The 16,964-nt window shown below is 43.2% G+C and overlaps 1 protein-coding gene across 7 annotated transcripts in view; it reads left to right on the forward strand.

Moving 5' to 3' along the window:
* Positions 1–1,663: 1,663 nt before the first annotated feature.
* The window catches only part of ACSL4 (acyl-CoA synthetase long chain family member 4), a 37,381-nt gene continuing 22,080 nt past the window's right edge, over positions 1,664–16,964 (forward strand). For 3 of the 7 annotated variants that reach the window (XM_064713310.1, XM_064713313.1, XM_064713316.1), the window contains exon 1: positions 1,664–1,802. The gene's annotated coding sequence lies outside the window, so the exon portion shown is untranslated. Of the gene's footprint in view, positions 1,803–8,662; positions 8,681–11,473; positions 11,535–16,964 lie in introns of those variants that run through there. The other 4 variants (XM_064713314.1, XM_064713317.1, XM_064713311.1 and 1 more) reach the window with 3 other exon arrangements.

The raw sequence follows: 16,964 nt of genomic DNA on the forward strand, positions 1-16,964 counted from the left end.
GTAAGAGAGAACGGTTAACTAATGCAAAAGTCAGGGGACATCATATGGAAATACCAGACAGAAGGCACAGAACATACAGGAGTGATTTCCACCCAGCATGAAGTTGGACTGTGGAACGACATCAAGCTGTAGATGCTGGAAGCTCAGAGGACTAAGAAAGCAACTGGATTTCTTTTCCATTGTCTATCAAGATCAGATACAGGCTACTTCTAGCTATAGGTCTCAAAGTTGCAGAAGTCCTCATCTTTCCAGGAGATGGCCAGAGAACAGCATTGTGTTCTACCTCAGGCATTGTTCTCATCCACCGTGGTCATTCCAGTGCTTTAGCTGGCTTAGGCACAAGACATGCCACAAGACATACCTTCATTACCCACCAGCAGGATACATCAAGGTAAATCTGTACTCACTTGATTCAAAATCTAATACTGTAAGAAGTACAAAATAGCTGGAATAAATTACAAGTAGATTTTCTTGCCTATTTACTGTTCATGACAAAGATTTAGAAAAGAAGCTGTGTCAGTGTTCTAGTTGGAAAAAAATTTGTGGCAAGTTGGTTTGCCCAACCTTTTCTAAGTATTTAGGGAAACTAGATCAAAAAAGTAATCTGCATGAAACAGATATGCCTTTGGGCATCTTGTGCAATCCAGGTTCTCTTATTAGTGATGAAATGACATTAATAAAAACAATGGAGTTTGAAACAAACTAGAACAAAATGAGAGTATAACAGACTGCCCCAAGTGTCATATAGTCCAAAGAGAGCAAAATCCACACAGTGATTCAGCTCAGCCTCTATCCAAGGAAGTGATGTGCTTTTTGCTTCTCTAGGAATTATTAAATATAACATCCACATTGCATGTGCAGTTGTTGCCAGAACCTTTTAGCCTCCTGCAAGGTGCTGTCTTCTATGGAAACAAATCTGTTACCAAATATAGCAATGGCTATGTAATATATGCCAATTTTGTTTTTTCACACTGTCCCACTCCATATGGGGCGGGGGAGGATCCTGCTGGACTTCTGTTCCACAGAGAAGGAGCACCAAATGTTTCCTCTTCCCCTACACACTATTAAGAAGTGGCATTGTCAAAAACAAGTTATTTTGTGCCAGTTCTCTTCTGAAGAAGCCTCAGACTCCAAAACAGCTAAAACCATCTGGCAAACTCTTGCATGAATCATGGGGATATTTGTAGCCTCTGGCTTTTTGAACCACGCTGTGAGTAATCCCAGTTACTCTCGTCAGCACTGCTGCTGAAACCCGTTCCTTGTGTTCTGAATAAAGACGAAAGGGGCCTCCGACCGGGCCTGGTGGTCTCCAGATTGTCAGGAGCCAAAACTGGGGTACAAACATCCGAGCCCTCTGTTCCAGCTGTAAGATCCGGACTGGCGGCCTTGCTGCTTGCAGCGGGAGCCTGCCCGGGGGTCGGGGCTGGGGTTCGGCACTGCCTTTTGCCGTGTGCCCGAGGCTCGGCCTGCCCCGCGGCCTGCGACAAGCCCCGCGCAAGGGCCGCGCTAACCGAGCTCTGCCCGAAGCCCGGGGTCCCGTGTCACCCCCTCACGAGCCTGCGAATCCCGGGGTCACCTCGGGACGCGGCGGCAGCACTGACCGTGTCCCCGGGCTCGGGTCCGCGGCCGCCTCCGCCCCTTCCCCAGCGCGTCACGGTGGCGAGGGGAGGGAGGGAGGACTGGGCGGCCTTGGCGGCGGCGGCGCGGGGCTCGCTCCTCCCCCGCGCCCTCAGCCATTTTAGCAGCCGGTACTGCCACCGGTAGCGCTGTGATCTCCGCCGGCAACGCCGGGGCTGGGCACGGTGAGTGAGGACTCTGCGCAGCGGGGATGGGATGGGATGGGATGGGATGGAAGACAGTGGGGTGAGATGGGACGAGGCAGAGCTGGTTACCCCCCTTGCTGCCATTCGGCAGCATCTGGGGAGCGGCGAGGGGCGGGAGGGTCGCCCCGCTCACGAAGAGGGGCTGCGGGGCTGGCGCTGTCCCCGGCCCCGGGGCCCGCGGGGCTCCCTCGGGCGGAGGCGGCCGGGTCAGCCGGGGAAGGAGCGGGGTTACCCGGGGTCAGATCCGTCCCCACGGCCGTGGCTCGGGGGGCCGGCCCCAGAGGATGCGCCGGGGCTCGGGGGGCCGGGCCTAGAGAATGCACCGGGGCTCGGGGCTCCGGTGCGGGCGGGCAGGAGCAGCCTCGGGCGCTGCCCGGAGCAGGTGGCGGCGCGGAAAGGCCTCCTGGAAGTGCCGAAGGGGGTCGGGCGGGCGGCCCTCCGTGAAGCCGGGGGGAAGCGCCCCTGCCTGCCCCAGCACTGCCCGGCCCGCGGCTTCTCTCCGGGTCTTTTCCGCAGCTCCGGGGCCGCTCTGGCGCATCTCGCCGCTCCCCGTCACGCCCGCAGCCCGCGGGGCCGAGCGCCGTCGCTCCCGCCGGCAGCCGGACCCCCCGCCCGCTCCTTCCCGGCTCCGCGCCGGGCCCGAGCTCATCCCTGGCCAATCCCTGGGCCCTGCCCGGTGCTTCGGCCGAGCTCTGGCTCCCCCGGAGCCCCCCGGCCCCTGGAGCCCCCCGCCCCCGCCTGGATGCAGGGGAGGAGGCTGGGCTCGGGAGATGGGCTGATGCTGATGAGGAGAGGTGATTCACCGCCCAGCGCAGGCTTCTCTGCTCCACGTCACTAAACACCTGTTCAAGGAAAGCAAGAAACTGGCTGAATATTTTATATTTGCTTTTTGGTGTTCTAGAGCATCCCCGTTGTGGATTTCTGAAACTTATTCGAAAAGCAAGTGCATGTGCAGTACCTGGCTGCCCTGGCTGCACAGACCTCTCGCGATCCAGTGCTGCTGTTTGCCCAGTCCCTTAATGAAATAATTGTAGCATAAACCTTTATAACACATAATATTTGGAGAAAAATGAAATATGAAACATTTCTGTTAGGAAAAAAAGGAGTGATAGTACAAATCGTTTCAGTGAGGATGTTCAGTAAATATAGATGGAGGATTACAGAGAGCTTTTTTTACAGAGAGGTGTTGAGGAATGTTTTATAGAAAGTAAATGGGCAGTTGAAGTCCCTGATGATGGTAAAAGATGATTGTCAGGTTAAGGATAATGTTGGTCCTTGCTTGCATCCTCTGTTGGTCCTCTTTGCATCTTGGTTTGTTGCAGAAAATAAGAATATGATGTGTGTTGTCATTTACTATTATAGACAAACTTGCAGTTGTAGCCTTGCCAATTTCAAGGCCAAAAATGAGCAAATAAAGCGGCAGATAGACCTTAGAAACATACGATGTTTTTTTCTGTAAGTCCTGCTTTTTAAATCTTTGGAATTTGTCAACTCAGACTAACTGCAATGACTGAAGACATGGATTTTCTTTTTCCCTAAGATATGTTTAAGATTTTCATGTCTTCAGTCTTCTCACCCAATCACAAGACAAGTAGCAAAGTTCTGCAGTCTCTGACATTTCATTAAAATGAAACCTGTCATTTTCAGATTTCATTTTTACTTCTTCTGCTCTTTGTGCATGGATACAAAGTTTGACTTTTAATACAATTCTACAGAAGCCTTAAATATTTCCTCATAAAAGTTATTTTGGAAACTATTTCATGCATATTTAACATAGCTCTCAGTTCTTTGTATTTATCAGTTCCCCTTTCATTGTTGTCTTAAATTATAGAATTGTATAAACTTGAAACAGACGATTTCTCCCCAGACCCTGCTGTGGTGAGGGGGTTTCAGGAGGTGTTCATTATTTAGGTGTTTGCATCTCATGCTCAGTTAGCTCATGTGTTACCTTTAATGCCCTCTGGAACATGCACTGCCAGTGGTGGTGCTGCCCACTGACTGCTATTGAATAATCCAACAGCAGCAGCTATAAACTTTCAGCATAATAAATTAACAGAGTTCAGCATATGACACCTTCTCCTCATGCAAGGGTAATGCTTCAGCTCTTTTATAAAAATAGAGAAACCACTACCTAACAAACTACTAAGGCAAGGCTTTGCATACAGTTATGTGCCAGGTGATGTTATGATATCTATCTAGTAAAATAGATGCAGCCTATTACACTGTTGTAAATGAAGTTAGTACTCAAATTAGATATCAAACAGTAGCCTGAGCCAAGTAAACATGCAAAATATATTGAAGTTAATGATAAATAGAGTTAGATAGTTAACGTGAGAAATGAATGAGTGCTGTTTTATAAGAACCCTCTGGGTAAGGCATTGCTTAAACTAAAAAAGAGTTGGAGTTAATGATTAAGGGAAATTTCATACTATACTCAAATAAGCATGTGGTTACTGTGCTCCAGGACATTTGTTTTTGCAAGAGAGAAGGAAGTTGAATGGAAGGAGGAAAACAATTTCTTGAGAAATAGAATTTATGGTTTCTTTCTGTTTGTTCATGGATTGGATTGTTATTTAGATGTTGCGACATCTTCAGCCTTTTTTGTGGAAGGCTTATCTCAAAAGTTGTCCACACTGTTTAATTTTACTGCCTTCTGGGGCAGCTGCAGAGTGACTGCTTTGGTGTTCATCATTGTTCCAGTCTCCTGCTCTCCTCCTGTAACTGGGATTACTGCCCTTCACGTTTCCATTTGGAATGGACTAGCTCTATGGAAGGGAGGGCGTAAGAAAGTTTTTCTCCTCTGCTGGCAGAGCTATGTTTACAGTGGATAGGGATTATTATTGGTTTTTTGGTTGAGTGTGGTGGAGGGAAGTTAGGATTGCCTATAATCTGCTGACACTCCTAGAAGCTCTGTTTCTTCTGAATGTTGAACTCTGTAGGTAGGCACATGCAAGCAAACTGAGTGCAGCCCTGGTTGTTCCTTCTGTGGCCGCTCTCTCGGGGTGAGCTGTGTGGCACTGAAGGTCAGGCACACACTCAGGTGGTGGGACAGGTTTCTCCTACACCTGTGGAGCCTGACAGCACCAAGGCCCTTTGTCAGACTGCTCTGTGCATGGGAGGACCTTGCCTTAGTGCTGGAGCTGTGAGTTGGTTTTGCTGGTTTTATATGGACATGACCTAAAAGATGCTGTTTGGAAAAAGATTTGGCCAGTGGCCAGCTTTGCCTAGGAGCTGTGGTTTCAGTTTCCTTCTCTGCAGAAAGCACCTAGTGAGATCTGCACTGGTACCAACAGAAATGGTTGGGCAGAAGGTAAATAAACTACAGCACTGCTGTGCCTGCCCACATCTTATCAGGGCTATCAGTTCCTGCCTAGCACTGCCTATGAAGTGCACTCCTAATCAAGATACAGCTTCCATTGTGTGCCAGGTGTTCATAACATTATTTACCTGACCAAGTGTGTGAGACAGAGGTTAGGAATGAGTGGTGGGGGTGGAAATTCTTGGTGCTGTTGTTGTTGCCCTAGATAGGGAGCCTGTGTCCTGTGCAGGTTCCTGTGCTGCTGCTGAGCTGTGCTGCCACAGCCCAGAGCAGCTTCTGGGTCAGGACTGACCTGGGGCTGCCATCAACTTCTTTTTAACTTGAGGATGGTGAGAGGCTGGCACAGCCCTGTGGATGCCCCAGCCCTGGCAATGCCCTTGAGCCTGCAGAGCTTTGTTACAAGGAGTGTGTGGGTGTGAGGCCTGATGGTACAATTGTCTGGGGAGTTATTTATGATGATCCCAAATATAGCAGAAAACTCAAAGGCACATTGAACAAATTCTTAGTAAGGAAATAAATAGCACAGGCAGTGTTGGGAAATGGAGGAGCAGAACAAGCAAGGAAAGATGACTGTGGGCATGGGACTGGGAGGAGTGGGAAGTGTTTTCCTTCAGCCAATATGTTGCCAGATTGTCAGTTTGTATAATGGATGAATTTTAAAGTTTGAGTGCATGAGTTGCTTAGGATGGATGTGAGGTCAGAGCAGATGCTGCTGCTTCAGAAAGTCACTGTGCAGTTTATTTGCTTTACATTTGGAGTAACAGCTGTGTAATGTGAAGGATGTGAGGAATTGTTTTCCCTTTTTTTTTTTTTTTTGATTCAGATAGAGCTAAGCACTTGGACTTGCCCCTGAAATCAAAGGGTACTTTTCACCTCAGTAAAGTGGTTTTAAGGAATCCTAGATATTGAGAAATTATTTTTAAAAAAATACATTTTTGCATGGTTTTTATAGTACAGTTAATACTAAATCAAGGGCTGTTGTACATCTGGGAGTTCACCAGGTTTCAAGGTGAGATATCTTTATCTCCAAGGTAGAGATAAAGTGATCTACCAATTATCACAGAATTAAGAGTCTCGGATTTAAAGTGATCCAAGGTGGAACCCTGGTTATCACTTTAAATCCGAGACTCTTAAATCTGTTATACTTGAATACCATTGTTGTTTCTTGAGGACAAAAACAAATGTACTGGGATTTGCAGGATTTCCTTCTGTGTATATTGATGTGACTATTGATTCCCTATAGTGCATTGCTGCTTCATCAGTAGGGCATCTTATTTTAAAAACATACTTGTAACTTTCCTTTTAGGTTTACAAGTTTTTATTTCTTTTAAAGGTCTTATTGTAAACTCATTGATCTGGCAATGACAGCTTTAAAAGTCAAAACTCAGAGCAGAAGACCTGTATCCATACCTGTTTTACTTGAAGCTGTAATGATACTGCAGCTCATTGCATGAGTTTTGCTCATCACTTTTGTTAGTGTACAGAGAAAGTGCCCTTATTTCCAAACCCTGATGTTTTATAGCATAGATGTTTACTGGCAGTTAGAATATTAATATGTGTATCAATTTTAAAAATAATCTAGGTGTGCTTGAAAAACTGTGACATTAGAAACAAGTTAACATTGCAAGGACAGATTTAAAATAGCACATTACATCCCAGTACTTGTTCTCTTACAGCTTGTACTAATTAAGAGATGTTTAAATTACCATTTTAATAACACTGAGGTGGTGTTCTGTTCTAACTCTCCTTACTGCAAAAAATAAGATTGTAAGTGAGCAATACCCAGGCAGTTACAGAAATGCTTGTTTTAAGGTAGTAAAAAAAATAAACTTATAATAAATAAATGCTTTATTTTTAAAATATATGTTAATGACATATTTACTCTATCCCCTTCCTTTGTTGTAGTATGAGCTGGGCCAACATGTAAAAGTTTTGACATTAAGCTAATGGTTATGTTTGGCAAAAGTGCTCTTAGATTTGTACAGCAGACCTGGTTTTTGTTTGGTTGGGTTTTTTTTTAGCTATATTACAAGACACTGCAACCTATTTTAAAGGGAAGGTAGTATTAGTACAATCTCTGATCTTTGTTCCACTTGGCAATGTGCTTCACCCAGCTGCACAACATTTTCATTTAAATTATGCTTAGTAAGTATGACATATTCTAGGAGACAGAGGAGTAGACTGAAGTAGCATGAAAGGATGGTGCTTTTTAAAATAGTTTTTGGCACATTATGAGCTACAAGAAGTGCATCCTGCACCCCACCTTCACTGAGATTTTCCTCTGTACATGCAGTGGCTCAGTTTCAGTGGTTCAGTATCCAGTTTATACAGCTGCTAGTTTGGGTGTTTGCTGTGTAACTTCAGAGGAGTGACTGGAGTGCCAGTAGTGCCTTTGCTAAGGTTCTCTGTGACTGCTGCATGGCAGTCTGAGTGTGCTGGGCTGCAGGACTGGGCTCTGGTGCTGTCAGCAGTGCCCACTACACACCCACATGTGGTTTGACTTCCCTGGGGTTGGGCTTATTGGGGACTGAGAGCTTGAACACACTCATTTCTGTGCTGAAATTTTTGACCTTCAAACATCCTCAAAAAAAGTCAGAGCATCCTCATGCTGCTGCTTATTTCCTGAAGTATTTCCTCCCATCCCCAAATAGTTTTGTTTTCAGCTGTGTCTCTGCTCACCTTGGCACTGTTGTAATTTATACATCCCTTGTATCCACCTACTCAGCTCATTGGCAGAGTAGCCCCTAAAATAGCTGTGTAACTGCCCTTCTTGGTAAGTCACCCCTGAGCTTTTTTAAGGGCCTTAAATGCAGAAGTCCTGCTCACTGAAAAAAACCAAACATTGGCATAGAGAGGAACTGAAAAAGTTATAATACTGAACGTGTAATACCACAAAGAGAAAATCCTCTTCTCTGTTGGTAGTTTATAAGCATATTTATTTGGTATTTCCCACTTCAGGTACTGGGAAAAGAAATATAAAGCAAATAACTGATTTCTTCAGAGCACCTGTGTGCCCTAAGGCACTTCTTTTAAAGCTGCCAGAAAATCTTTGTCATGTACCACGGTAAGAGCAGCCCTAACACTTGTGTTAAATTTGCTTTAACAGTCTCCTCATGCAAGTGAATTCTCACTGTCCCTCAGTTGCACAGAGGCTTTTACAGACATCAGTACAGCAGTGTTTCTGACTTTTAGCTTTTCCTGTGATTGTTTTTCAGCCTGTCCATGTCCTGCTGTGGCACCTGAAGGCGCCCAGCTGCAAACTGTGAGTGTCTGCCCAGTGCAGCAGCTCTCACCACGAGCCTGCTGTGGGCTCTGGGGGAGCCTGGTGCCCTTCATTCCCCCATCTCTGTGTTCTCCACAGCACCACTGGGCACACCAGTTGATTCCTGTGCTTGAATTTTTTGTAGGAGGTACTCTGCCATAACATAAGAGCTGTCCTTTGTGGTTCAGGGGAAAATGTACTGATTAGCTTGAAAAAATCAAATCTCCTGCTGGTCTTTAAAGCTGAAGGTGTGCTGTGTTTTTGGAGATTGAGCAGGTGAGTTGCCCCTTCTACATCAAACTTTCTCAGCTCCATTACAAGCCTCCTATACCACAGTGTTTGCTAAAATAAGAACTTTCTCAATTACATTTTGTGTTCATATAGTGATTGCTTATCTGGCAACAAGTCTTGATTGTAGATGTTGCAATTTACAAAACAGTAATTTATTTATTAGGTCTGTTTCTGTGCACTTGAACCAAAAAGTACACTAAGAAGGATGTAGTTAGAGAAACAGAAGATTGTAAATAATGATTACTGTCAGTTCCTCAAAAGCAGTGAAATACAAAGAGCACTCACTACTATCAAGTTGGGCAGGTACTACAAAGTGTTTGCTCTAATTTCACCCTGTGTTGTAGTTCATCATTTTATTGCACATGATTATGGCAGGTAGCACATGCAGCAGAATGAGTCTTTGCACATTTAAATGTGCACTGACACCACTGTCCTGTTGAGTAGGTGGGGCTGAAGGAAGCTGGTAAGAGCACAAGGAGTCTGTGTTGTCCTGGCTAGTAAGAGGGTGCAAGTGTCTGTCTGAAAAAAAAAGGCAAATTGATATAACTGGTTGGATTTACTGAAACACTTCACCTTGTCTAAGTGATCCATTGGGTACTTGGTTGTTTCCTCCCCAGCAGCATACATGCAATAGTTCTGGAAAAGATCAAATTAAATTCAGTTTATCTAGAGCACATGATAAGTAGAATACACATTGAGTCATTCTCCCATTTGTTTTGGTAGCTAGAGGAGCTGAGCAGCCTATGAAATATCACTATTTCAAATATGCCAGTTCAGTCTGAGGAGCTGGACACAGTGGATCACAGCATGCTGAATGGCTCACAGCAAAATCCCAAAAATTTGTGAATGAGGGCATTGCTCTCATAGCTTAAGCTGCCAGCTTGGCAGCCAGCTACCACTCAGTCACTTTGGATTAGGAAAATTACTAACTCCTGACCTTCCACAGGCAAAACAAAAATTATGCCTGTTAAGGTATTTTGGAGTGTATAAAATGAATCTGCAATAAATTTTTTTAACGTGGCTAGGTATGGGGGGGTTGGGCTTGGGTTGGGGTTTTTTTGGCTTTCAGTAAAGATAAAAGTGGATTATGTATCATGGTAGAGCTTCTGGTTGCCTTTTTTCCCCTCTAGTTCACTTCCATGGATGCACTAAGCTTGCAAAGGCTGCAGCCAGCAGTCTCACTCTGGCTGCTGCTGAAAGTTTAGTTTTACAAACAGTATTTTCTATAGTTATGTAGAAGAGTAAGCCACATTAGTGGTAATGTCAACTAAGAGCAAAGTGACACAAAAATATTAAAAAAAAATTAAAAAGAAGGAAGAGATCTTGGTTTGTGGTGCCTATGGTCTTTGTGCACCAGATGTAGAAGTAGGAAGGACAGAGTAGTTTCTGTCTGCTCATGGTAACTCATTAGTTTGTCATTCTGCACGTTACTTTCCATGAAGGCAGCTGTATGTACTGCTGATTCATACTGTGTATTTATACAGGGTAAATGAATACTGAACTTGATGGCCTTGGTTTTGTGCCTTTGTTTGATAGATGCATTTGATTTTCATTATGAAAATGGATTATCTGTTTATTTTATAAGCATGCAAATACTTCTGCATTTTTATGAGCTCCTCTGTTTGAGCAACTTAGTCAAAAGTGCTTTCCTTATGAAATGCATTGCCACAGGCAAGAGGAACAGCTAGAAAGTGAAACTCAGCTTGCTTGAGTGAAAAGCAGGGTGAGACAGTGGGGACTGGAATAGGACTCAGAGCAAGGTTATGCCTTAGAAAACTCTGCAGAGCATTCTCCTTGTAGGAGTGCTGCATTTTGCCATTCTGGGATTGCCAGTTCTCCATCTGGCTCTTTCAGGCCTGCTGTTCTTGCATGACTTTCAATAACAGTACCTGTGCAGAAAGTTTTACAGCTCCATGAACTCAACTAGGAGGAGAGATGATAAACACCTGGCAGTTTCTGGCTGACATAACTGCAGGAAAAAACCCTCATTGTAGCCCTGAATGAGTTCAGGTTATTTGCATGCTCAAAGGTGGTTTGATGAATGATTACCACATACATTTATTTCTCACTGTGCTGTGTAAGACTCTGTCCTGATCATATTACCACACCAGATGTTTTCCTACCTTTCTGGGTAATGGTCTGTGTCCAGATGTGGGTTTAAAAGGTGGGAGGATGTGTTATTCCCTGAAAGGCAATGGTGGCAAAGGTTTCTCTTGTCTGTTTCTCTAAGTAGATCCATTGGTGTTCCTCAGATAGAACAAATAGTTTGAGACATTTTTTACATATTACCTCTTAGCTTTTAGTTCTCCTGGTTAGCTGAAATGAGATTTGCATTTGTAACTTGGATAGCATTAGGTAATTTATCTTTCAGAAAGGTAAGCTTTGACTGGTGGGTTGCCTGAGCTTTACTGTTGAGGCTGTTGAAAGCAGTCTGATGCCAGATTTAACCATCCTGAGTACACATGAGAACTCTTTGTCTGGCGTGCTTTCGGCAGCATGGTACATCATTCAAACTCCTGAAGGTGCTCAGAACATAAAACTGAGGTGAAAATTAAACATGAGAATGTAATGAGTTTCTAATGGTTTCTAATGCCCTGACATACCCGCTGTTCCATGTTTCAAGGAGCAGGTAGTGTTTGTACAAATGGCACTGACAACCAGCACCTGACAAAGCTCTGTTACCAAGCCAGGAAAGGTTTGGGTTGAGTGGTCTGTTCAGATGTGTTTGTAACTTAAGAGGGCCTAGAAATTTCACTATTTTATGTTTTTCTTTTCTAGATTTTTTGTGAGTTTATCAACCTGCTTACCCAGATACATTCAATTTGCAGTTCTGTTCAAGGTAAAGTGAATTGTGTCTGCTAGTGAGCAGCAAAATAACAATAACTAGACAATAGTTGACAATAACTAGAATGGTCCTTAAATAACCCTTACTTAAAACTTCAACAGGGAACTTTGTCCTCCCATCACTGTAAGGATCAATCTGATAGACTTGAAATGGGGACTGTGTATTTTTAAGTTGAATTAGAAACATTTTCTGATAGTGTTAGTTTTTTGAATATCACTGCATTTGTTAATAAACTAGATTATTAATTGTTTTTTATTACTAAACTATGAATTGTTGTTGTGATACACTGTGTCATGGTAAGGATTTTTCAGTCCCTTTTTCAGAACAAAAAGTTCCTAAAAATAAGTTGAAAGAATGGTCAGTTTCCTCTTGAAACTTCCTTCAGAATTTGTCTGAGACCACTTTACTGTCTGTTTAGTCTAGTGCTGCACATTTTTTTCTTCTGCAGTTGCTACTGTGACTGCTGCTTTATTCGAACTCAAAATTACCCAGATAGCTAAATAAATAACAAAAGTCATGGCATCAAAGGTATGTGCTTTGCTGCAAATAGTCACACACACTTTATCTTTTGGACTGTCAGGATCTGAACAAGTTTTCTTTCAGGAAGCTCTGTGGCTGTGCTAGCACCCAGCTGTCCTGTGCTGGTGTGTTTTTTACTGAGGGGTGGGACGTGGGCATGGGTATGGCCATGGAGATGTGGTTACACAGCTCACTGAGCAGAGGCAGCTCCAGCTCAGGCCTGCAGTGTGTGCTCCTCTGCTGCTTTGCAAATGGCACTTGGATATTTTGGGCTGAGAACATCAAATGCTTCTGCCTTTGCAACCGTACACCTTAAACTCTTTCTTGTCTGTGAATAAGAAGTGCAATGCACATTTGTTGGGGGGTGGTAAAGTTTAAAACTTTGGTCTTTAAAACTGTTTCAGAGGTATTTTTTCACTGCATATTTTTTTAAGGCATCTTGAAGAATTGTGCTAGTTTCTGCTGTGTTCTCGTTAGTATGAATGATTATGTTCAGAGTACTTTTGAGCAAAATATTGTTAAGAGCTAAATCTAAAAACTTGAATGTGCACTTTGCCTTGTAGGGGAAAATGTAATTTGCAATGAGATTTGTTTGGTCACCTCACTTCCTCTTTGAAGTGCAGATAAAAATCAAAGAACTGTTATGAAACAGTGCAGCAGTAAAATTGCCTTCCTTGGCAGAAAATGCCAAATAACATTATTAACAGAAATGTACCCTAAAGGTATCTTGGTCTACCATAAAGCACATGAAAGTAGCAGAAGGCAAGTTCACTCACAAAAAGTTTAAAGTCAGTTCAGCAAAAAGTTGCAGTATGTAGTCCTGTCTTTGAAAAGTTACAACTTGGGAATTCCATGTGTGGATCCAGAGATGATGAATATTTAGAAATTAATCTAGCTGTGTTTGCCTAGAAACGAATGGGGTAGGTTCAACACGAACCAAGCAATAGACTGTGCTTCAGTTTTGCATTAAAACTACAATAAAATGCAGTTCCTTAAACATGCAAAAAACATCATCACTTTTTCACTGGAAGATACTGTGAATCTGTTCAAAAGATTAAACTGTGCTTGCTCCCAAGGCTCTTACTGTTTATTGACCCTCAAAGCATTTGTATTACACAATGAAAATGAGAAATAGAGATGACTCATGCTTGAAATCTCAGGAGCTTCCATCTCAAATGACCATGGGTGGGGGCAACTTTCTTAAACTTGTATTTTTTAAGTGCACACCCAGTCATCTGTATATCAGAATGTCTGCAAGGAGAGAATTTCTTCAAAATGCAAATAAGAAAACTAAATAAAAATTAGCTTTTCAGCTTAGTCAAACAAGGGAGGAATTTGCATTTGAATGGGAGCTCCTAAGAGAAAAAGGAAGGTGTATTTTCCAGCTCTAGTGCTCTTCTTGTTGACTGTCCCTACAGAATTTTGGAAAACTCATACAAACCTTAGAAAAATCTCTCCCAGCCTACAGTACACTTCTTGGTAGACAAAAGACTACTGGTGCAGTACACAAGAAGGAGCATTTACTCTCCCCTCTTCCTTTTTTGAGTATGCAATTAATTTCACTACCTAAATTATGACCCCTGTCTGAGAAGAAAACACCCTAATGTGAATGATGAGAGATGATGGAGTTTCTGAAAAGCAAGGAAGGTAAATGTAAGATCAATGGCAGCATTTCTTGCCAAAATGAAAGCTGAAGAGCCAGTCAGGCTCCCAGGAGGAATGGAGAGTTATATTTAGAACTTGGACAAGCATAAGTACATTTTCTGTGGATCAAATTCTGAAAAACACTTACCTAGGGAGATTATTTTCTCCATCTTTATTTGCAAAACAAAAAGCACATGGCACCCTAATTTCCTTACATTGTCAAAGGCTGTCATTGAAATGATCATTGGAAGCATAAGAGGGGGAGATGAGCACCCTAATTCTTGAACAGTGAATTTAAGAATTCTTAAATAAAGCATTTGTCAATGCTTATGTTTCTGGTGCTGACAATATCTGAAAATAGATAAAAGAATGTCACCAGGCCCAGGGATGCACCTAGCAATTAGAAGCAAAAGATTAGTTAGGAAATATGAATGTAACTTTTATCTGCAGTATCCAGTAATATGGCAGAAACAGGAATATTAATCTGGCTTTGAGAACTGTAAAACACTGTGATGCCCAAAAGATGGGCTGGAAGTAAACCCCCACAGAGCAGTGTCTATAGAGCAGGTTTGTGTTTATTGCAGTGCTGAGTGAGGGCGATTTCTCCTCCTAACTCACCCACCTTTGTCAAGTGCTGTGGTGCATTTATACAGTCAGTGTGGCTCAGTGTCCCTGCAACACCATCACATACACGCCAGAACTAATTTACATGGTGTGAGCTCATGGTTATTAGACAGTTCTTTTGCACTTGTGCCTCCCCACTTTGGGGGTTGTGGGAGATCTTTGATGAAGGCTTCCAAAGTCGTCTTTGCATCTGAGCTTTTCAACTTTGTCTTTGGAGCATGCACAATTATGGTGTTCCTCTGTGTGTCTGGTCTAAATTCTTTGTTTTGTGGCCAATTTGCTTTACATTTGCCAATTTGTCATTAGTGCTATACCCACCTATCTCTAAAGCTATCCACCTGGTGAGTTTTTTCTTCTTTTTCATCTATTCAGCATTAAGCAGCTAGTTAACCATATACTAGTTACAGTATAGTATGTACTAGTTATAGTGTAGTATATACTAGTCAGCCATTACATTGATAATTTTTTCAGGTTATATAGGTATACATTATATCAGGTTACATAGGTATAAAAGTTAGGATTCAGGTTATACAGGTATATAAAAAGTCATGATTTAGCTTGTATTGATAACAGGTTATATTGATATCTTATAACTCAAGCTATATAAGCACCTTGTAACTCTGACCTAAGTTATATAGGCACCAACTGTACATCAGTTATTGAGTTTCATTGTGCCCTGAAAATGCAGGGGAAGATATGGCAGATAGGGCTTTAAATGTGTAAGTCTCAAATTGATTTGATCTACACTCTCTTTTTGTGAAGTAGTTTGCTACTGAGAAAGAACTGGAAAATAGAAGATGATGATAACTTAAATCTCACTTGTTGGATCATCAGAGCCATGCAAGTCACAGCCTTTCCACTGCTAAATGCTTGTGTAGCTAAACACAGGCCTAGCCAGTCTGTCCATTGTATATTTACTGTGTGTGGGAGGGAGGATTATCAGTTCTTCTTTGGCTGTTTACAGAGCTTTTGCTGAAGTCTTCTGTGGCCACATGTCCTCTGAAATTTGTCCTTGCTTGTACTGTTTGTCTTTTCGTGTCCTTGTTTAAAAAAGTTGGGTGGAAACAGTACATTTATCTTTGCTGTTGGAACAGCAGAGTAACATTTGTCATAATGCCTGATGAGACAGGGGTATATATTGAGGGATTAGACTGAAATACTTTATTACTATTGAATATGTATTTTCTTTGTATTTTTTCCCTTTAGTCCAAGTATATTTTTTAGATGCTGGTAATAACAGTATTTTTCAGTTGCTTATTTTCTCCTTTTCCATCTTCTTCTGGAATACCCTCTGTCCAAACTACCAGTTTGTAGCCTAGTCATTAACTAAAATGCCAGTGAAACAGAAAGATGTCTCTCAGTTCCCTTAGCACAAAAAAAGATACTGAAACAGCTGTGTTTGTCATCAGTGACAGTGAGTGCATTCACAGTGCTGAGTGGAACTCAGATTGACCTGGTGATTTTCTGCCCTGCCCTGGTGAGACCCAGCCTGGACTGTGGCACACAGGTCTGGCTGTGCAGCCTGGGGAGGATTTGGAGCTGTGGGAGCAAGTCCAGAGGAGGCCATGGAGCTGCTGAGAGGGCTGGAGCTGCTGCCTTGTGGGGACAGCCCCAGAGAGTTGGGGCTGCTCACTGGGAGAGACCTCACAGCCCCTCCTGGTACCTGAAGGGGCCTTCAGGGGAGCCCGAGGGGCCTTGTTGTGGGAACTGTGGTGACAGGAAAAGGGAAAATGGGTGCAAACTGAAAGAGGGAAAACTTAGGTTAGGTAATAGGAAGAAATTCTTTATAGGGAGGTGGTGAGGCACTGGACAGGCTGCCTAGGGAGGCTGTGGATGCCCCATCCTTGGACTTATTCAAGGCCAGGCTGGATGGGGCCCTGAGCAACCTGTTCTGGTGGAAGATGTCCCTGCCCAGGGCAGGGGAATAGAACAAAATGAGCTTTGAGGTCCATTCCTACCCCGAACATCCTATGGTTGTGTGGTTCTGTGACTCAGCCTGGGCTGCACAGAGCAGAGCTCAGGCTGGGCACTGCCTGCAGGAGAGGCGGCGCTGCAGGGGGAGCCTCAGCTACTCGGGGCAGCTTTGCTGGAGCTGGAGACAAAGAACAGGTGGGTCAGGAGGTGCTTTCCCGGTTCTGGGTAGGCTCAGTGGACACTTTTCAGTTGTGAAATCTTGCCGTGGCCTTTAGTGTTCTGCCTTTGGGGCATACAAACAGCTCTTACCCTTTCACCAAATATTTGCTTGCACTCATGTTACAAATTAGGAGAGAGGTTTCACACCCAGCTCTTAGCTAATTGAGAACTACTGGCTCAGTGTGGCTGGGCTGGCTTGCACTACAGTACTTGTTGCAGAAATAGATGTTTGACACTTAGAAAAGGATTTTTTTTTCCGATTGGCTTTAAATGCATATATGTTCTGAGGTAGTAAGCAGAAGCAATGAACATAAAGGACAACAGTAATATTTTCCCTTTTCTCTCCAAAATATTACCTTTGCTATTAGCTGAGTAAAATATTGTATTAAGCAGCAGTATTTTTTAAACAGCAGTAAGAGAAACACAGTTTCCTAAGGCTATTTGTGATTTTGCTATTTCAAGTAGAATGTATGTATTTAAACTTGTATCAGGATCCACTACAAC

Source organism: Zonotrichia leucophrys, chromosome 4A (genome assembly GCF_028769735.1).
Source record: "Zonotrichia leucophrys gambelii isolate GWCS_2022_RI chromosome 4A, RI_Zleu_2.0, whole genome shotgun sequence".
Taxonomy (NCBI): domain Eukaryota; kingdom Metazoa; phylum Chordata; class Aves; order Passeriformes; family Passerellidae; genus Zonotrichia; species Zonotrichia leucophrys.